Below are 23,298 nucleotides of genomic sequence, written 5' to 3'. Positions count from 1 at the left end.
AACAATTTAATGCTGGTATCCAAAACATCCAATTTAATTCAAGTGTAACACAGATAACATTGCCATCATATTGACTGTGTTAATACTGCATCCTATATTCAGCTAGTGAAGCAAATTGTCATAAAATCTGTTTATAAGTCTTTTGGGATGACTTCCTTCAGGTCTTGGGGGTGTTTGAATTTCAGCTCTTTGATCTTCAGGTGGTCTGAAAAGAGGCCGCATCTGACACAGACAAGAAAAATAAAATGAATAAAATTCAATTGATCGTTTTCCTAAATTATGCCTTGACATTGTAAGATAGAATCCTGTTTTATCTGCAATGCACAGGGTTTAATCTGCATTGCAGTAGATTGTCTAGCGTCATACGTGTCCCAGAAATAGCTGTGGTTAAGATTTTTTTTTAAGCCCTATGCAAATCGCGTTAGTTACCTCACCAAACATGACAACAAAACCAATGTATAGTGGAAACTAAATCAACAGCATGCTATTTTTGTGCATTAAATTCATTATCCTCGTCAGAAACACAACCATGGAAGATTTCAGTCAACAAGATAGCTACCGTCCAATGCTAGACCTAGCAGAAATACAAATCTAGCATCCTCAGAAATGATACTTGACCCCTTAGCACTACCATTACTTCGAAATAAAACTGTTAAAATATATATATAAACTGTTATTATATAATTAATATAACTGAATCATGAATAACCATTGTTTTGAGGATATTTACCTCCGATTCATTGTGACTCTCAGTCTTGATTATGCTGCGAAGCTCCCGCGGTGTGGAGAAGAGGCGGAGTTACGAGACAAGTGTCCAATGGAGTTACGAGATTTGCTCTCAAGCTATTTTTACTATATTTTTTACTTTATTAATTCAGAACTTTGGTTGGATTATATATGTGTATATATGGGTTAAACCTTGTTTTAGTAACAGACAGGTCTTTTTTTGTGATTTTAGTAAACAAGGGTTGGATTCATCAGTTTTGAGCCTTGGTTGCAAAACATATAACATTTCCAAAGGTTCACTGCTAGATGGCGCTGATCTGGTGAACCCATGTGAACAGGTATTTAATGGTTTTAACTGATCTTGGGTAAGTTTTATAATGTAGCTTTATTTTTAATTCATTGACTGTAATGTAATTCATATGTAATACACAAATGAAAAATAAATAGATAAAAAAAACTGATTCTAATTTACCTATTTTGGCAAGCTCTTCTTAAGAACAAAAAAGTATAGCACTACAGTACATTTTAATAAAGTAGCATACATTTTACAGAAAAGTAATATTTAATTAGCATATTATATATAATAATTGCACTTTCATGAAAACATTTGAAACTGGTTTGGAAAAGTTGCCACTATAAATTAGGTTTCATTGCTTTTACACAGGTTAGACTATTAGTTGCCATTGTATAAATGTAAGAGTTTTACAAAGCAATTTGTTTGATTGATTTAGAGTTAAGTTTCTTGGAAGCTTAGATGGAGCTGCTGGGTTGGAAATGATTGGAATTTGACATCTAATGAAAGCTTTTTTTTTCATGCATTGGTCAATTTTTGAGCTTTTGGGAAATTTATCTTTTCGTTACATGTTGTTTCCGACTAGTTGAAAGAAAGCATCCAAAATATACATTTAAGTGTTTATTTTATGCACTACTTTTTTTTATTGTGTGTGTGTGTGTCTATCTACTTATACCAAACTTTAATGTTTTTTTTATTTTTATTATTATAATTTTTTTTGCTTATCAGGTTGCAGAAGTAAACAGTTTCTGATTCTGCGTTATAAACCATGTATATAAAAACACGTGTGCACATTTCGTGAATGTTTGTCTGTGGCTCCATATCCACATCGTGTAGTCACCGAGCCACACACTAAGATACCAAAGTGTGTACCAAAAGACAGTGGAAAAGCTATTACACAGTGTCCTTCTGAATGTTCAGCAACCGCTAAGCAAAGCTCTTGATTGTTTCAGCTGGAACAGACACATGAGAAGATCAAGAAAAGATAAACATAATCGAAGCTGGATTTTGAGCAGCTCCAGTCGTGAGCGTCGCTCAGTCAGCGCAGATGTACATTTATCTGCCAAGTGGAATGAAAAAGAAAAAGAGCAGGAACAGATTTTGGCAGGAGGCTTGTGTCTAAACCACCACAAACAGGCCTGATGTTCACAAAGGTGGTCACGGTGTCCACAGAACAGTCCACACAAACCCTAGCGACATAGAAACACGGCATTTGGTTATTTCAGAACAAGAGAAAATAAAGGCCTACACATGTAGAGTTTGGCTTTAACGAAGGAATCTGAACATGTTCTGCATTTCAATGTCAGTGAAAGATTACTGTAGGGAGTTGAGGACTGATACTAAAGACTGCTCAATTCATGCTAATCTATTCCAGGGCTCAAATAAACTGTATTTTGATAACTTCTACTGTAACTGTCAGTCCCAGGATTTCATACAGGTCAGTGGATAAATGCATGAATTGGTAACTAAATATCAAGATGATTTATGGGAAGTGGTAGCAAGAGTTTAATGCAGTTCCAGGTTCTAGTGGGCTGTATAACTTCTTATGTATTTTATTTGCGTTTTGCTTTGTGATTTTAAAGACTGATACTGAGCATTGCAAATTACTACTTTATGCACAACTTGCAAAAACATAAATAAGGGTTAACTCTTTGCCATAATTTTCTATCCCTTCAAATCAGTGCTAGACAATGAGCTATATCTTAAAATTGGCAGAAACCAAACAACCATGATGTTTTCTGTGTTATAACGAGTGTTGATCCAGCAATTTATTTTATTTATAGGTGAGGGTTACCCTAACCCTAACCCTAACCCTAAAAAAATAAAAAACGTTCCCGTGCATTACTACTAGGTTTAGATTCTTTCCACTTTTTCAATCTATCAGTATCATTCCACATTGGACATGTTTTGGCTGATACTGGATGTTTAAATGTATATGCTTATTTCCCTTTTATTCAAGTTAGATTACCTTTACTAATATTTAATGCTCACTTAAATTTAATCTTTAAAAAAAAAATGTTGAATGTAATCTTTAGTACAGTACATCTCGAGATGAATATCCATTAGTCATGCTGTATGTTTGTCCTTGAGTTATTAAATGTTGAACAGTTTTCTTTCTTTTTTTTCTTTTTTTTATTTGTTGTAATTAAGGATGCATTAATATTAAAATTCGGACTGATGTTTCCTCCGTATTCGATGTATCCAAAGTAACAAAAAGTAAAAAAACAAAAACAAAAAAGACTTAATCGATCTTGGCAAAAAGCTGTAAATGAAAGACTGCAAAGAGAGAGATGAACAGAAGTCTTCATGCCTGCTGCAGCAGTCTCTTGTAAAGCACTACATAAGTATCTCAATATGTCCATCCTGTTACTGGCCAACCGTATTAATATGGTCTCCACTGACCTTAAATTACTCTGTGTGTGTGTGTCAGAGGGAATGGGATCCATCTGTAGATGCTCTCTGCATGTGCTTCAGCTTAACCCCTAAACCAGAGCTGTGTTGCAGCCGTATCGGAGGCTGAAGATGTGCTGAAGATGTTGCTCCAAACCCATGTGACATTTTCTTCCATTGAATACAAAAGAACATCATTTGAATTCACCTTTTGTGTTGCACGGTAGAAGTCATATGAGTTTGCAGCAGGATGAGTGTGAGTAAATGATGATTGCATGAACCGTCTCTTTAAGTGAGATGTCCTGTCTATGTTAGTCCAGCGGACATCAGTGCAGTCGGCTCCCGCAGTGTGCAGCGTAGAGTTACAGCGCGCAGGGCATGAGAAGGGCCCTCAGTAAGTAGCTTACAGCTTTGCCAAGAACCATTGGTGATGGAATGCACTTCCTCCCGTCTTAGCACTGGCGCTTGACCACTTGGAACTGCGAGATCCATTAATGAGAGGCTTTTGTGTAAAAGCACTGGGGTAATAATGGAGAGAGAGGGATCTGTACAGCTCTAGCCGTGTAGCGCTGCATACAGACACATACAAACTGTAAACATGAAAGCCATTCATTTGTGTTCATTTGTGCTCTCGATTATGCTATAACTCCTTCTGCTGATTCTTCAAATCAGTTCAACTAAAAATAAATGTTCTTTCATCATTTATTCATGTTGATCCCAACCTGTAATATTATTCGAATTTTTTTTTTTCTGTCAAACACAAAAGATGTTAGTCAGGGTTTTCATACCCTTTTTCACATTGTGAAAAAAATTATAAAATAAATAAATAAAATCAACTTGTTTCTACAAGTCATCCCAATTTCAAATAACAAACAAACAAACAAACAAACAAAAAAAACAGTATTTGGAAGAGTTAAAGTAATAAGTTGCCATGACTTACTGATCATATTATTTTTTTTAAAGGGGGGGTGAAATGCTCGTTTTCACTCAATATCCTGTTAATCTTGAGTACCTATAGAGTAGTACTGCATCCTTCATAACTCCAAAAAGTCTTTAGTTTTATTATATTCATAAGAGAAAGATAGTCTGTACCGATTTTTCCCGGAAAAACACGACCGGCTGGAGGCGTGACGTGTGGGCGGAGCTAAAGAATCACGAGCGCCAGTAGGCTTTTGCGTTGAGAGCGTTTGGAAGCTGTGACATTACCGTGAGGAAAAAACCAACCAAAACAAACCATGGCTAACAGTCAGATTCAGCGTTTATTTATGATCCAGAATCAGATCCAGAGGCTGAAACTGAACAAGAGCAGCATCAGCAAAGGCTTCTTTATGTGGTATGTACTAAAACTGTATATATTTGCTTAGCAGTTTTGGAAAATGACTAAGTTCCACTTTGTCGTCTTTTTTTTTTATTTTAAGTTGTACATGTGGAAAGTGCAGTTTGATGACAACATCGCATGTTTTTTACTTGATGTGCTTACGCGCCGATAGCTAAGTTAACAACACTGAGATATTTGAAGCAGTTTTACTCACCGCCTGCGGTTCCAACACATGATCGTGACCCTTTTTCGTTGGGACTGCATCATCCTTAAGAAATAAACGATACGCAAATCCGGCGTCAAACTGGGCCTTGTTTGTGAAACAAGCATCTTCGAAATGCAGGGAACAAACACAAACACAAACACAACTCCGTTGATGCTCTGTAAAAATAAACTCCATCCACTGGTCCCTTAATGCTGTTTCTCTTTTGGTAATCTGTGCAGGGTTGTCTTGTCCTGGCAACCAAAAACACACTTCTTTTGTGACTTTTGTCGACGCTCTCGCTCTGATCAGTGAAGTCTGTTGTGCTCTCAGTGCTCTGCTATACGGGAGCGCGCTCTCTTCCGGCAGAAGTGCCTCAGGACACATATAAGGAAATTCCGCTCCATCTAACGTCACACAGAGCCATACTCGAAAAAAAACTTTCCGAAACTTGTGACAAACCGGAAGAGGTTTTTTTGGAACAGAAATACTCCTTCAAACGTACAACTTAATTTTTGAAACTTTGTCCATGTTTAGCATGGGAATCCAACTCTTTAACAGTGTTAAAAACTCAGTATGCATGAAATAGCACCCCCCCCCCCCCCCCCTAATGTTTTTGAATAAGTGATCAGGAGAAAATACAGATATTTGCTGTGATATACTATAAACCATTGTGGCTCAAATGTTAATTAAATTCTATTTCTCATTATTATCAGGGTATCCAGAAACCCTTGTATAAATCATGTTCCGGCTACATGCTTCACTGGTGTGCACCTCTAAACCACCCTTGCATCATCTCTTGACGTGTGCCTGTGACGTTATGGCTTGTGTTAGGTAATGCTGAGCAGTATTAAATGGAGCAGATGGCCTGTGCTGTCCCATGAGCTCCGGGGGGGATTGGCCGAAGGAAATCCCGGTTAGCATGGGCTCCGAGCTCTTTGATGACATCAGCTCCTGCAGTGTGCTCCATCTCAGCCACATTATCGATCACGATCAGTTCAAAAGCAGGAACTCCCTTTGTTTCCTCCAATCGCCGTCTCTTATGTTCCTGTAAGGGGTGCACAGTATGTAGCGCCTGGAATAATACCATAAGGATTGTTTTAATGATGTGCATGCTGACTTTGAGTGTCACTAGCTTTGCAAATCCAAGCCCAGCTTCTCACTCTTCAGCTCATCCACGTTAATGCCAGAATGCACACAAGGCTACACTAGCTTCTTGGTAGTAACATTGTCGGGCACTTTCCTTTGCAAGTACCAGTTTCTTCTTTGCAAATCCATGCGTGCACAGCCACAAGTACATATATGTGACCACAGTTTAAATACACACACATTAGAGAAGCAAAGGCACTCAAGCCACATAAGATGCAAGTGAACTTGATCGCCACGGCATATTTTCCCATCAAACATCAGCTCATCAAAACAGAAGAACCCGCATTATTGGATTTTCCTCTCCATCACTGTAAAAAAAAGCTGTAAAACGGCACATGAAAGATCTGTTGGTTCTGTTTAAAGTTGTTGTTGTGATTATGGATGGCAAAGCTGGAAGAAGGTCAGGACTCAAATCACAGCTCGTAAAAGGCAGATTCTGTCGTTTGTTTTGGGTCTTAATTGGCGACGGGGTGCCACAGCGCTGCAGTACCAGCTGTGCCTGGGATTTAAGACGCAATCCTTCAAAGACGAGCACAAGAACCTCTTGATTGTGTGATCTGTCAGAAGGCGTAATCGGAGTCTGTATTATGGTGTTAGGCATCATGGATTCTGTCAGTGATGATGTTGTTGTTGTCTTTAGAGTTACTTGTAATAGGTTTCTTCTGCTGTGATGCTGGCACAGAAATACCCAAATACACACTTTTGTAGTCTTCTGTTAGTGTGTCTGTGTGCTGTGACCAATCTCAGTCAGATGTACAGTGTATTTTTATGTCATTCTGAAGTGAGCTTTTGTATTATTTGTGTTTGATGCATGAGAGAAACAAGCAGTGTCAGATAGAGATAGATAGAGAGTCAATCAGGTTCATATCTTTAAGTTAACATGAATGCTCTATTATTAAAACATGGAAATATAAAATGCACTCACTTGGATGAAAAGTAGTTTGGCACAATATTTTAGTATTTCTTGGCACAGTCTTTTATAATTTCTTGAGGTTCTTAAAGCACTACCACAAAAACCAATCAAACAGGAAATGATGTCATAGAGATGGACCTTTGCAGACCCCTCATGACTGTGTGTCAGGGTAAACAAGTCTCTTTAAATATCAAAGTTATTATTTATGAATTAATAATTAATCATTTTTGAATCATATTTAAAAATACAAATTAATTATATGTGTCATAATTACATTTTCACTTTCACATTTGAACACTTTGAATTGTTTACTGCAATGAAAGGTTAGATTTCTGTATTTTTTTTTTTTAATTTTATATATATATATATATATGTGTGTGTGTGTATAATGCAAAATTGTTGACGAATAAAAACGAGACTAAATGTGGTTTATAAAAAAATTCTGCTGTGATGTCTCATTTTCATTGACTAACTAAATAATATAACTATTTTTCTCGTTTAGTTGTGTTATTATTATTTTGCAGTATTTGTGTTTCCTGTGTCTCACTTCAAGGGCTGCATCAGGTCACACGGCGCAGACGCAGGCAACGTCACTTCCTCAAGCCGCTTTCACACATTATTTAGAAGACGACAACAAACAAAGTTAAGCAGGATTTATAATTTCGCCTGGCTCCGGTGACTGCTAGCGCAACCTTCCCAAATGGACGAGGATTTTATACTTGTCACATTCGCCGTTGTACTCTTCTTTGAAACAACAAGGGGGCGACGAGGAGTAACTGTCTTCTAAAACCATCGGGAATCACCGGTGAGAAGTCGTCATTTGCCAGTACAGGTCTTGTGATGAATGAATTGAATTAATAATTTCTTTATGTACAAACTTAAAACAATCTTAAAGGGTTAGTTCTAGGGATGCACGATATTGGATTTTGGCCGATATTAGATATGCCGATATTTTCAAAATAATTTTGGCTGATGCCGATACCGATATCGATATATATACAAATTTTTCGCCTGATATATTTAAACTTTAATTTTACTCAAGAGAAATCCATGTATCTCTTCTGTACTGATTCTACCATAAATGTATTATTTTACAAATGTAGACAGACATTCACATCTGAAAAACAGGTCAATTATTTCACTTGGAGAATATCGGTTTGGCTCATTGGCAGAAATATTCATATCGGCCGATACCGATGATGGTCATTTTAAGCTTTTATCGGCCGATACCGATGTTGTGCCGATATTATCGTGCATCCCTAGTTAGTTCACCCAAAAATCTAAATTATGTTACGAAGAAATAGCATCTAAACTTTTCTAAAGACAGTAAGTTCCCCTCAGACATACATTCATATAAACTCCAGCTCCTAACTGAATCGTGTTTTGTTTCGCATCTTAACCGATTTGAATCATCACATATTTGGAGTGATTTTCAACCGGCTCGCGGTTAATCCTTAAATCTCTATTAAGTTTTAATAATTTATGTTTTTCCCCCATTTTAAGTATCTTTATAATGCAAACTCTTATATCTTGTTGACCTGTATACATGATTCTGAATTGGTCTTCGCATTCTGCAGTCAAATATTTGTGCATTAATAGAGGGTCCCGCCCACTTTTTTGTCATGTTTTCAGAAAATACTTTCTCATTAATTTTCTCCATAGAGTTTTAAAGAAAGCCTTTGTTTTCAGAGTTTACCCAAATGACCCATGCTGTTTTCAGAGTACATCACAGCAGCGCACATTTGTTATTTTAATAAGTGAAATTATTAGCCAATCACAGCAGTGGGCGTTTACTTGCGAGTCATGAGATAGAAAATAGCCTATTACTTCTAAATAGTTTTTTTTCTTTTCATAAAAAAATCACAGTAACATTATAAGTGAACCTCAGAGAACATGCAGTTCATGACCCCTTTAAAGCACATGCAAATAATGTACTTTTGTGATTGTGAAGTGTAGTGTCTTATGAGTGTGTGACTCTACCGTTGAGTTAACATTTGATGTGAATCTACGTGAATGTGCGCTGTAGTGCGATACTACGATATTTCTTCAAAAGCAGATTGTGCTTCACGATTAAAAATCATCATATTGCACACCCCTTTTTAATAAAGCTTCTTGAATACATTTCAGAGAACTAAGCCTTACAAGCTATAATGCCTCTCATGAAAGTCATGCTAGCTGCTTGACATTTTATTATACTGTATGAATTAATTTGGACGTAATAGTTATTGTCAGCCACACTTTGGAGGGCGAAGGTGGAAAAGCCGCGTTGTCTCTTGCGTTGTATTCTCTTCCATGACTCGTCAAAGAAGTTTCTTGTTTAAATACCATAACAAATCACCGCGGCCCTACCTTGTCAAGACTCATCTCACTAGCGGTCAGCAGACACACATGAAACCATAACATGCCTCCTATGGCAAATCTGTCTTGACTTTTACATGTGGGGAAAAATGAATCAGAACCAGGTCCTTTGACTTTGTCTTTGTCTTGTATAAACTCGTTTCCACTTGTTTTCCACTGGATTATTAAAGGAAGGAACACGAACTGCATCCAATCGCTCCGCACCGGAGGCATTATAGAAGTGATTTACACCAATCATCTTTAGATGTTATTCGTATTGACGTCAACTAATACTAGTGTGATTATTATAATTAACTCTTTGGCAAAAACTGCATGCAAAGAAAACAGCTAGGAGTTTTAGAAAATCTTCGGAGGGAAAAGCACTGCAGTTTTTGAAGGCGCTCCAAGAAAAGTAGTATTTGGACCAGGATGCCAGCCTCTCTCCCGCTCTGTTCATTTATCCCGCTCTGGATGTCTTTTAGCAGCCACTGAGTGCAGCAGGATCCAGGGCGGAACGATCCGTCCAATGCATTAGCAGCAGGGCTCTGCTCCGTACTGGAACTCTACTCGCCGTCTCTCGGGGTCCAATATCAATTGATGACGTCGCTCAATGAGTCTGGAGTGGTTTTGTATGTGTATTTGTATGTGCAAGGGCTTTTCCCCCACTGTTTTGTTGACTGACTCTGGCGTGAGCTTCCTGCTCTTCTAGATTGCATTGTGCCAAGGCTCCATGTCAGAGAAACAACGAGACTATTTATTTATCATTTCTTTATTGGTTTATATAACAGTTCCTTCGACCTACAAAGAATAAGTCAAAGAAGATTTTCGTGAAAATTGCAAACATTCTCACTACACCTCAAATCGTGGTATTTTTTTTTAATAAATTGGCTTCCTTCGTCATCGTCTTTTTATGCTACGAACAATTAAATATTTTTCTGTTGTTCTCTTGATTGACTCCAGTTTCAGAGAATCACTCAGACCGCCTGCCTGACTTACATATTTATTCTTTGTTTGTTTGTTGTTGTTTTTTTTATCGTTATTTTAATTTATTTATTTTAAATATTTGTCATTTTTAGTAATTTTCATTTATTTTTTTTAGTAATTTTTATTTATTTATTTTGTTTGTTTCATCTATTATTTTTAAAATGTAGTTATTTATTGCCACTTTTCAAATGATGTATTTTTACATCATTTTAAACAGCTAGCATTTTATGTAAATACACACAATAATGTTTTTTTTTTCTTCTCACGTTTTGCATAATTTGGCAAAATTACAACTTACCTGGAAACGATACACAATAAAATATTTTCTATGCAAACGCAGTAATGGCTTTCACTATATTTTATTTATGTCTACATTCATGCAAAGATGTGACTTTGGTTTTCTTTCGCAAAGAAATACGTTTGTTAGCTTTTGAATGACTTAACTCTTGGTTGTGGTAGAAGTGATGCCAGTGTTAGACAGTTGTAGTAAAATACATTATTATTACTATTATTTAGGATCATATACATGTCATTTATATCTTTTGTATTTGATTTTCATAATGCAATGTTGAATGTGGTTCTGAAACAAGGCTGAAACAATAATAAAAGGAGTCATTTCAGTCTGTCTTTACCCCACTCACTCAAAATAACAAGATTTAGTTTTTCTGAAGGCCTTGGTTTTTCAGCAACTGCTGAGCAATAGTCATCCATTTCTTGCTCTTTCCGCTCTTTCACGCCTGCCACTGTCCATCCAGGATTGGTGGTAGCTGTTTGGCAGCTGTAATGACTAACCTGCGCGCCTTGGCCCTTTCCTCCGCTCCTCTGAGCCGTGACCGAGGATTCCCTCGCTTTCTTCCCCTCTGTTACGCTACTTATTCCCCCTTCCGTCTGTTAGCGGCCCGTTAGTCACCCACTCAATCCCTTCGATGCTTTCAGATAATTGTACTTCCAGCGGCGCAGCCAGGCAGACTGAGTGGCGCAAGCCTTCAATACTGCATTCAATACGACACTGATGTGATTCACTGCTTTACTTCAATGTTGTTTGACATTTACCATGTATTTGTCACCATTGATACATGGCAGATTTTTGCTTGAGAGCACTTTGCCCGTACTCGATTTTATTATTTACGAGAATAATCGTAAACGGTATTTGGGAAATGGATATTTTAGCACTTTTATATCTAATTGTGAGTCATGGAACACTTGATCTGGCGCTGCAGGAACGATAGTCACCTGCTACTCCATGTCCTCACCCTTCTAGCAGCCAGTGGAAAGAAATGTTCCATCGGGTTTTATTTCTGTTTTCTGACGTCTCCAGGAGCGAGATGCTCGTGTTGCGGGAGCGGCCCTCGCACCTCGTAAGCAGTGACGTGGGTTTCAGCGATGTTCTGTAGCGCGTACATTTTTACTAGAGGAAAAAGTCTAAATTTAGGTCAGAGTAAAGGACAGCTTGTTCATTTTAGGATAGAACTATTACTAATGAGCGCTAAGCACTGCATCAGTCAGACTTGGAAACATAAGGAGGAAAGACTAAAGATTCGGTCACACTTTATATGAGGTGACTTTAACTACTGTTTACTAACATTAAAAACCTACACGTCTGTGGATTTACAATGTTGTTCTGGAAAGTTCCCACATTTACTACTAATGAGTTTAAGGTATGGTTGGATTTAGGAGCGAGGTTAGGGTTTGTAAGGGGTTTGAGTAAGATGGAAAGGTAAAACAAATGCTATTTAATTACAACAGATCAACAAGTGCGACTCTGTTGCAGTTCTCATGTTTGTAATGAGAATGGTTTGTAAATGTGTTTTCAAGAAAGCATTTTAAAAGAGATTTTCCCTGTAAAAGTAAAAAAGATCTGTGGTTTAATGTTTAAAACGAAATTAAAAAGATGTGTGTGTGTGTGTGTGTCTATATATATATATATATATGATAGTTAATAATAATAATAATTATTATTATTATATAATATTTTGTTATTAGTCATGAATTATCAGGATTATATATATATATATATATATATATATATATATATATATATATATATATATATATATATATATATATAGTGTATAATGATAATAATAATAATAAATTATTATTATTATTATTATTATTATTAAGTAAACATTATTAAAGAAACATTTAATTTATCTTTTCATATAATAATAATAATACTAATACTAATAAAAAAATAATAATTATATATATATATATATATATATATATATATATATATATATATATATATGATAGTTAATAATAATAATAATAATAATAATAATAATAAAAATAATAATTATTATTATATAATATTTTGTTATTAGTCATGAATCAGGATTGTATATATATATATGTAGCACTCTCTTCACTTTACGGAGGAAGAGGGCTCTGGGTTCGTAGGATATCTCTATAAACTGATCTAATTTCAACCAGCTCTATGGATAGATTACTTCACCTGTCTCTGTGATCTGTAATTAAACAAACAAAAAGACTGAGAATTAACAAAATGGATCCTTTAATTTTCTTTAAGCCTAATGAAATGTGATCAATTTAAATAAATGTGAGGAAAACTTGCATCAGTATGAATTAAATGAAAATAAAATTACATTCTTCAAAATGTGAATTTACTTGTCTTATTTCAACTAACAATGTAACCCTGGAGATGTATTAGCTTTTAAACATAAAAGTAAAACAATTAAGCCTTCCAGAAATGTACACAAGACAGATTTCGTGGGAAAAATCTCACAACTCTAATGATTTTTTCCTACAGCATTCAAATATGGAAAAAAAAGGAAAAAAATAAAATAAAAATAAAATTATAATCACTTAAACTTGTTCACACAAATATTCGACCGTGGTATTCACTCAATATTCATAGTTCTAAACACTCATTGGTACAATGTTTACCCTATAGTTCAAACACAAACATTAAGCGAGTGTTTTCTCTTAATTAAATACTATTCTCGTTCAATGTTCAGCAACGGTATTCACTGGGCCCAGACTCAATGTCAACCGAAACTGGCAAAAAACAAACAAAAAAAAACACTGGTTGCAGGCCTGGACGGTGCTTGGGAGCGTTGTGGCATTAAACAAAATGCCCCTTCACTCGGATGAGCAAGTATAAACAATGTACTTACGAACCTGTAGCGATCCTTCAGTGTAACTCAGTCCGATTGATCCGCGAGGAGCAGAAGAGAACGGAGCAGATGAGTAGATAGATGAGAATGCTTCTCCAACGTTGTCAGCAAAACAACGAGCGTCTTAGGAACTTGACTAGATGAGGAAATCTAGCATTGTCCAAGGGCTTCAGTCTCTGGTTAATGATCCATCCTCCCGCGATGAACAAACGCAGCACACAAACTGAAAGTAACTTGACTCATTAAACGCACATAATGGTGTGCGATCTCGACAGTCCCTCGATGCTTCAGTTCGTAACGGTGACGAGAGAAAAACTACACTTTAAACAAAAGCATAACTTAAAGAAACAGCGAGCAACACTCAGCGTGCACATCTCAGCAGATCTTTTTTTCTCTCTCCCGAACGTTCCAAAGAAAAAACTCCCCCGCCCCACGTTCAACCCTTCCACCAATCACATTTTTCTCTTAGATGATAGGCATGTTACAACACAAATCAGGCTTCGAGCTGAACACAGGTGAACACATCAAGTTAGATAAACTTGCATTGAAGCCACGTTTTTGCTGTGTCCAATTCACACAAACTATATCGATTTCAGAACTTTATTTAAAGAAAAAAACTAACAAACAAAAGTTATTAATATTGTGAGCAACAATTAATATTGTTCATTTTACCAGGGCTACATCCTCCCCCTCCTAAAAGGTCTGGATGTCCCCATCAGACTCCAACTCTGCATGTGTTACATAGACATTACTATGATTTAAAAACTTGCATCAAGTCATCTGAATGCAATGCACAGTAAGAACCTCTTATTACTCAATTCTAAGAGATCTGAATGATCATACCTCTATGTATTATTGTTACTGGTTGATCTGTCGGCTTTCCAGGTTCATCATAGCTAAGGCGGATGACAGGTTTTACTTTCCTCTTTGCTCTACGTTCACAAGCAGATTCCTCATCCCCATCCATGACACTAGAAGAAGGGACGTCTCCCCCCTCTAGCCCTGAGTCCACCCCAGGCTCATGGACAGGTGAAAAAGGAATTTCTGCTTCTCTCTGAACTAACTCATCTTGTCTGTCTTCTTCCCCAGGTACATCAGGAACCGAGGCATCAGCCGGAGCAGTTTCATTTTGCACAGATAAGTTATTACTAGGTTTAGACAATCTGTCTCTCAACCCTGAATGCTCAAAAGTAAACTGAGGCGAAGTACAACGACCCTCGTCGTCCGATTCAGAGGCCCAGCCCTCACAAATGTTTTGTACCTTCGAATACTGATCATTTGTCTCTTCAATCTTTTCACCCTGAGATGCTCGTGTCACTGGTCTTTGTCTCTTAGTTGGTCCCTGGCTTATCATCGGCAATCTCACCATGTAACCAATGGGCAAAAGGTGGTCACGGTGCAGTGTCTTTACAACACCTGGACCCTGTTCTGGCTTTACACGATACACAGGCAAGTTGGGAAGTTTCCCAATCACCTGGTAAGGTAAAGGATTCCACCTGTCTTTTAATTTGTGTTTGCCCGGGATCCCTAAGTTACGTATTAACACTCTATCATTCACTTCAAGAGTTTGATTTCTGACCCTAGCATCATAAAGTCTCTTATTCCTCTGATGGTTCTTAATAGCTGCCGAGGTTGCCAGTTGATATGCACTCTTCAACTCGTGCTTCATCTGGTCTACATACTGGTGGTATTTTACCTCATCTTCGCCATGTGGGGATATACCAAAGCACAGATCAATGGGTAACCTCGCCTCTCTTCCAAACATTAAAAAATAGGGGGAAAACCCAGTGGCATCATTTTGGGTGCAATTATATGCATGTACAAGCTGGCTTATGTGTTGACTCCATTTAGACTTTTTGTCTGAATCAAGGGTTCCCAACATAGACAACAATGTGCGGTTGAACCTTTCGGGTTGTGCATCCCCTTGCGGATGGTATGGAGACGTTCTTGACTTACGGACACCAAGCATTCCCAGCAGATCTTTGATCACTCTGCTTTCAAAATCACGCCCTTGGTCAGAATGAATTCGAGCTGGCAGTCCGTAATGTACAAAAAATTTCTCGAACAACACTTTTGCAACTGTTAAAGCCTTTTGATCTTTTGTAGTAAAGGCTTGTGCATATCGCGTGAAGTGGTCAGTGACAACCAACACATTTGAGGTACCTTTCGCATCAGGATCTATCGACAAAAAGTCTATACACACCAGGTCCAAAGGGCCTTTACTTGTGATATGTTGCAAAGGTGCAGATCTTTGGGGCAAGGTTTTTCTAGCCACACACCTGCCACAAGTTTTAATGTACTGTGTGATTTCAAAACCCATTCGGGGCCAGTAAAACCGGTCTTTAATGAGCTCCAGGGTACGTTCAGTTCCAAAGTGACCTATATCATCATGCATGGCTCTTAGAACCATAGATCGATATTTGCCAGGCATTACCAACTGACACACCCTTTTGTCTAATCTCTGCACAACTCTATATAAAAGTCCATCCTTTACTTGAATCTTAGGGCTCTCCCTCTGTAGTAGAGAAACCTCAGGGTTTTTAGTTTTTAAATCTGAAATGGGTGTGCCGGTCTCCATCCCTTTCAACACCGGACCAATAGCTGGATCAGCCCTCTGAGCTTCAATCAAGTCTTTCCGACTTAACTGCTCCAACGGACCCATTTCAAGTTGGGAGGCAAAAGAAAAAACATCAGGGATTGCATCAGGAGGAGCACCCAACTGATCAATAAACCTGGTGGAAACATCAGTCTCAGTAACACCAATCTGACGACAAAGAGCCTTTACACCGGATGGTGGTATGTCCTCCCAATCCTCCTGAAATTCTAGAGCATGCCTGGATAACAGGTCAGCATCAACATTACTTTTGCCAGGCTTGTACTGAATGTTGAAGTCGTAAGCGGTTAATGCGGCTAACCACCGATGGCCGGTAGCATTGAGCTTTGCCGTTGTCAGCACATACGTGAGGGGATTATTATCCGTTCTCACCGTAAACTTGGCACCATAGAGATAATCATGAAACTTATCTACTATGGCCCATTTCAAGGCAAGAAACTCAAGCTGATGTATGGGATAATTGCGCTCAGAACGACTCAATTTCCGACTGGCAAACGCTACGGGACGGAGTCCTTCTGGATATTCTTGATTAAGCACAGCACCCAACCCATCTAGACTCGCGTCCACATGCAAAATATAGGGTTTGCTTGGGTCAGAAAAAGCTAGCACTGGAGCGCTTGTGAGGCATTGTATGATATTGGTAAAAGACTCATCACAAGCTTGATCCCAACGGCTACCAAAAGAATCGGACTCCCTGAAATAGTGATGCTTTTCGAGAGGACCAGCTTTGCCTTTCTTATTTGCTGGAGGGTAACCTTTGGTCAACTCAGTTAACGGTCTGACGATGGAGGAATAATTAGCGATAAAACGCCGATAATAACCGCAGAAACCAAGGAAGGATCGTAATAACTTGAGGTTGGTAGGTTTCTTCCAATTCAATACCGCCCTGACCTTCTCAGGGTCAGTTGAGACCCCTTCAGCTGACACAATGTGGCCTACGTATTTTACCTGTGCTTGACAAAACTGGCACTTCTCAAGTGATAATTTAAGACCACTTTCCTCCAGTCTATCCAACACCTTTAAAAGGCGCTCCTCATGCTCCTCCAGTGTCTTTCCAAACACAATGAGGTCATCCAAGTACACCAGACATTGCAACAAATTCATATCTCCAACTGTGGCCTCCATAAGCCGCTGGAATGTCGCGGGGGCTCCAGTAACCCCCTGCGGCATTCGTTCAAACTGATAAAAACCAAGTGGACAAATGAATGCTGTCTTTTCTTTATCTTTTTCTGACATCGCAATTTGGTAATATCCGCTCCTCAAGTCAAGAACAGAAAACCATTTGCTTCCTGTCAGACAATCAAGGGCATCATCAATACGTGGCATAGTGTATTGATCTGGAATGGTTCTGGAGTTTAATGTGCGATAATCAATGCACATCCGCACACGTCCATTTTTCTTTCTAACGATGACGATAGGGGAAGCATAAGGGCTACGGGATTCTTTGATTATTCCAGCCGCTAAAAGCTCTTGTAGATGACGGCGAACATCATCAATGTCAGCAGGCACAATACGCCTCGACCGCTCTCGGAATGGCTTAGAATCACTCAGTCTTATGTGGTGTTCGACATTCCTGGCTAGCCCCACATCCCATTCATCCAGAGAGAAAACCCTGGCTCTTTCTGACAGCTTTTTAACCAGACGTGCTTTCCAGGCTTCAGGGATAGGTGAACTTCCAAAGTTGAACAGTTGAGGGTCTACAAATGTTTGTGAGGATTTTGATGTCTGTGGTACAGTGGCTATGTCCACAGTATACATCTGGGCAAGAAGAGTACCCACTGGAATGGCAGTTTCCTTTTGAGTCTCGTTGCGCAATGGTAACACAAAGTTATTTACATCCAGACTGGAGGGAGTCATAACCAGGGAAGGCACTAGCACACCCCCAGGAAGCTTGCTATCTTCAGAAATCTCCACTATCAAAATGTTATTACCTAACGGCTGGACTTGTTTCACCTGACAAACAGCATAGCCAGTGCTATGAGGAGGAATGGCCAATGGTCCTGGACCCTGCCACTTCACAAATCCTACAGTATCCCCCTGCGCTAGGGGGCAGGATGGCAGGGGCTGTTCTCTAGTTACCAAGTCATAAGGTGAGATTCTTAAAGATCGAATAATACCCCCATTGTCTAACTCTTTACACTGAGCCAGCAACTCTCGAAGTTTGGGAGTATTGGTACCAAGAATAACTGGCACAGAATCAGGGCTCTTGGGATCCGGACACACTAATGCCAACAGCGAAATTCTCTCTTTCTCCACCCCCTCAGAAGTACAGAATCCCACATCAACTGATACAAATCCCCTATAAGGGTAAGTAGAATCACTAAGACCCCATATAGCAAGGTCAGTAAGTGGTAGAATTGGAATGTGAGGAATGTGCTGCTTATACCAACTCTCAAACACGATTGTGACACGAGAGCCACTATCAAGAAGTGCTTTGCATGGCTGACTTTCAATAGTCACATTAGCAAAAGGACACGGGCCAACTAAACCTTCTGGTACAGAGTTGGGCTTACAAAAGTCTACTGCTCCTCGTCTAACAGAGCAATTATCCACAGAGGAAGAGGGTTTTCCTTCTGGTTCTCTGTCCCCTTTACTTTTACGAAGTGCACGGATCAGTTTCTGAATGACCCTGGATGAATTTTCAGGAGAGGTACACTTGGTGGCAAAGTGACCATCCTCACCACATCGGTAACAAAAGAACTCAGAGGAACTATTTGAAGGCTGAGACTTACGATTTTGACTCAAATGTCTCTTATCATCCTTCTTTCGACACTCTTTCAACACTGAAGTACCATGTGAAATGGTTAATACGCTGACTTGTTCTTGAAGCTGAAGCACCTGTTTCTGCAAAGCTTCAACATTACTTTCCATAACCGAACTAAAACTGTTTTTGAGAGTTCCAGTCTTTTGCTCATTTTCTGCTTCTCGCTTTTTGGTTAGTTCCCCAAACCGGTTATGCAAAACTTTTATGTCAGCTTTTAACTCTTGTATCTCAGAGGGTTTTGACTTTATTTCCCTAGCTTGAACTTGTCTAACAGCAGGATTCAATTTACGTCGAGAGGCCTCATATTCTTCTTCCTCCCTAATCTCATTTAACAACTGCAAAAAGGTAGGAGGTTTTTCTCTTCTCTCCCTTAGACGGAGGTGTACCAAAGTCAAGTCAGACTCAGAAGAACCTCGCACAAGCTGTTCAAGTCTAGCTTGGTCAGTACGTTGAGAAGATATACCTCCTCTTTGCAAAACCTTTCTGAGAGCTCTTTCTAACCTCTGTAAAAAGTCTGAAAGTTTTTCACTGGGCTGTTGATGCATAGACCTGAAGGCAAAATACAGATCCTCCCCAGACTCAGGGGTGCCAAACGCATTCTCCAGTGCTGTTAAATACTCTAGGGCATCTGCATCCCTGTTATTTAGCCTAACCGCCTGAATGATATCCAAAGCAGGACCTTTCAGGCTTTCAACAATTCTGGTGCGCTTCTCCCTGTTGGAACAGTTACACTCCTCAACCATCAAGTAGGCCTGTGCTAGCCAGTGCTCTAGACTCTCTTCCCCAGGGGGAGTAGGGACAATCCCAGAAAAGGTCCGCAAACGCCGAAACGCATTATTGTCGCTACTAGGCCTCATTGTTTTCTCTAGTAGGTCTCCAACTGCTCTGATGATACTATCAGGGGAGCTGCCTTGCATAGGCTCACTAGAGAAAAGAGTCTTTACATCAGCCATAGTTTTGCCTTCTTCCCTCATCAACTTTTGAAGTTTGGAAGAAAATGTCTGAGGGGTACTCACTGAGTGGGTAAGTAAAATTGTTCTCCAGGGGGCTCCCCCTCCTAGCGGCATAATCTCAGAGGGAGTGTGATCCGGATCTAAAGTCTCACGGCACTCACATAGCACTAAATTACAATCCAGCTTTGAATTATATTTTTCAGCCCTGGCCCGCACCCTCCCAAAGGCTTTCACTGTCTGAACAGCATTTTCAATGTCTGCTACCTCAGTGCCACTCAGTACACCACTAAGGACTAAAGCGTGAGAGGGGTCTACACGTGACTCATCACACCATTCAATCAACTCAGCGATCAACAATTCTGATTGAGAATCCATACTACAAAAATTGTTCCTTTCAAGGGAAAAAAATATATATATAAAATAAAAAAAAGGGGAAAAAATAGACAAATCTGGCTAAAGAAAAGAAAAGGATCCCAGCGGTGCCTCCAATTTATATGTAGCACTCTCTTCACTTTACGGAGGAAGAGGGCTCTGGGTTCGTAGGATATCTCTATAAACTGATCTAATTTCAACCAGCTCTATGGATAGATTACTTCACCTGTCTCTGTGATCTGTAATTAAACAAACAAAAAGACTGAGAATTAACAAAATGGATCCTTTAATTTTCTTTAAGCCTAATGAAATGTGATCAATTTAAATAAATGTGAGGAAAACTTGCATCAGTATGAATTAAATGAAAATAAAATTACATTCTTCAAAATGTGAATTTACTTGTCTTATTTCAACTAACAATGTAACCCTGGAGATGTATTAGCTTTTAAACATAAAAGTAAAACAATTAAGCCTTCCAGAAATGTACACAAGACAGATTTCGTGGGAAAAATCTCACAACTCTAATGATTTTTTCCTACAGCATTCAAATATGGAAAAAAAAGGAAAAAAATAAAATAAAAATAAAATTATAATCACTTAAACTTGTTCACACAAATATTCGACCGTGGTATTCACTCAATATTCATAGTTCTAAACACTCATTGGTACAATGTTTACCCTATAGTTCAAACACAAACATTAAGCGAGTGTTTTCTCTTAATTAAATACTATTCTCGTTCAATGTTCAGCAACGGTATTCACTGGGCCCAGACTCAATGTCAACCGAAACTGGCAAAAAACAAACAAAAAAAAACACTGGTTGCAGGCCTGGACGGTGCTTGGGAGCGTTGTGGCATTAAACAAAATGCCCCTTCACTCGGATGAGCAAGTATAAACAATGTACTTACGAACCTGTAGCGATCCTTCAGTGTAACTCAGTCCGATTGATCCGCGAGGAGCAGAAGAGAACGGAGCAGATGAGTAGATAGATGAGAATGCTTCTCCAACGTTGTCAGCAAAACAACGAGCGTCTTAGGAACTTGACTAGATGAGGAAATCTAGCATTGTCCAAGGGCTTCAGTCTCTGGTTAATGATCCATCCTCCCGCGATGAACAAACGCAGCACACAAACTGAAAGTAACTTGACTCATTAAACGCACATAATGGTGTGCGATCTCGACAGTCCCTCGATGCTTCAGTTCGTAACGGTGACGAGAGAAAAACTACACTTTAAACAAAAGCATAACTTAAAGAAACAGCGAGCAACACTCAGCGTGCACATCTCAGCAGATCTTTTTTTCTCTCTCCCGAACGTTCCAAAGAAAAAACTCCCCCGCCCCACGTTCAACCCTTCCACCAATCACATTTTTCTCTTAGATGATAGGCATGTTACAACACAAATCAGGCTTCGAGCTGAACACAGGTGAACACATCAAGTTAGATAAACTTGCATTGAAGCCACGTTTTTGCTGTGTCCAATTCACACAAACTATATCGATTTCAGAACTTTATTTAAAGAAAAAAACTAACAAACAAAAGTTATTAATATTGTGAGCAACAATTAATATTGTTCATTTTACCAGGGCTACATATATATATATATATATATATATATATATATATATATATATATATATATATATATATATATATATATATATATATATATATAGTGTATAATGATAATAATAATAATAATAATAATTATTATTATTATTATTAAGCAAACATTATTAAAGAAACATTTAATTTATCTTTTCATATAATAATAATAATAATAATAATAATAATAATAATTGGATAATTATGAATAATCAATAATTCTTGATTTGCTTATTTGTTATAATTTATATTAGGCAGTATGGTCTGTACATTTTCAAAATATGGCAAATGTTTTAGTAAGTAAGTAAAAATGTATTTATGTACAGTTGCACCTTACACAGACAAGGATTCATAAAGTGCTTTACAATAAAAATTAGTCAAAGCAAGTTTTAGGTCCTAGTTATTGGTTCATTTTGACAGTGTTATCATTAATTTAGATGTTAATTAAATGCAAGTATTTACAGTCCATATAGAAAGTGAGAGTAAAGACTGGGAGGTAATATAACAGAAAGGGAAAGACAAAATGGATAGACATGACTGCTTTTTGTTAGAAAGGGTTCAGGATGGGACGTTCCCAATGATTATTAATGCAAGCTGTTTCAATTCCCTCTTCTCCGTTCTCTCTCTTCCTGGTGATTCAGATCTCAGTGGGAAAGAGCGTCCTGACAGATCTTCTGCGGAGCATCATATATCTGACATGTTGAAATCCAGCTTTTGCCTGGAGATACGACAACGGCAGAAATGTGAGAGGAAATGGAGAGAAGGGATGGGATGGAAAGCTGTAAGTGTGAGATGGATAGCTGGTGAAGTGTGATTTGGAAAGGATTAGGTGTTTTAAAAGACTAACCTTTTTTGGTCCAAATGGGCACGTATGCCAACAGTAAAAAAAGTGGCCTGGCAGGAGATTTTCTCTAAAACAAAGAGAAGGGAAGGATCTCACTGGAAGCGTTTGCATTTGTTGGATGGTAATGAGTCTGGCTATAAGTGGGATTCTGGCCTCCGTTTTCCTCCTACGCAATGTTCTTGTCCTTTCTAACGTATACTTCTCTTTCCTTCTCTCCCCGTCTGCCTGTCTGTTTAAAGACACATGCTGACTAGAAACTCAGATGCATTACACAGGTCCTGCCAATGAAAGTGTGCGATGCTCGAGTTGAGAGAAGGAGAGAAAGATGTGGCCTTCTGTGATCTAAACTGTAGAGACAATTCTCGGGAAGTGTGACCTTCTGTTTATGACGTTTGATCGCTTTTACATTTTGTCTGACAAGTGTGGTTGATTTTAGTGACTCTGTGTGTCTCAGTTAACCTCGCAAGCTCCTCATGTGGAGTTTGGGTTAGGGTGGGCAAAATATTATATATATATAGTACTGACCAAAAGTTTGGAAACATTACTATTTTTAATGTTTTTGAAATAACTTTCTTCTGTTCATCAAGCCTGCATTTATTTGATCTAAAATACTGAAAAAACAGTAATATTGTGAAATATTATTACAACTTAAAATAATAGTTTTCTATTTGAATATACTTTAAAGAAATAATTTATT

At 38.3% G+C, this 23,298-nt stretch overlaps 2 long non-coding RNA genes across 2 annotated transcripts in view; one reads left to right on the top strand and one right to left on the bottom strand.

Annotated features, from left to right (window-relative positions):
• Window positions 1–23,298, top strand: part of LOC128025746 (uncharacterized) — a 59,322-nt gene that overhangs the window by 22,617 nt on the left and 13,407 nt on the right. The window lies entirely within an intron of this gene.
• LOC128025753 (uncharacterized) lies at window positions 12,814–21,733 on the bottom strand. The gene is made up of 2 exons (XR_008186220.1): window positions 20,971–21,733; window positions 12,814–13,360 (listed from the first exon to the last, which is right to left on the bottom strand). It is a non-coding gene; the product is annotated as an uncharacterized LOC128025753 (long non-coding RNA).

This window comes from Carassius gibelio, chromosome A12, assembly GCF_023724105.1.
Source record: "Carassius gibelio isolate Cgi1373 ecotype wild population from Czech Republic chromosome A12, carGib1.2-hapl.c, whole genome shotgun sequence".
NCBI lineage: Eukaryota > Metazoa > Chordata > Actinopteri > Cypriniformes > Cyprinidae > Carassius > Carassius gibelio.
The sequence above is the reverse complement of the archived record's forward strand: the minus strand, read 5'-3'. Positions and strand labels throughout refer to the sequence as shown.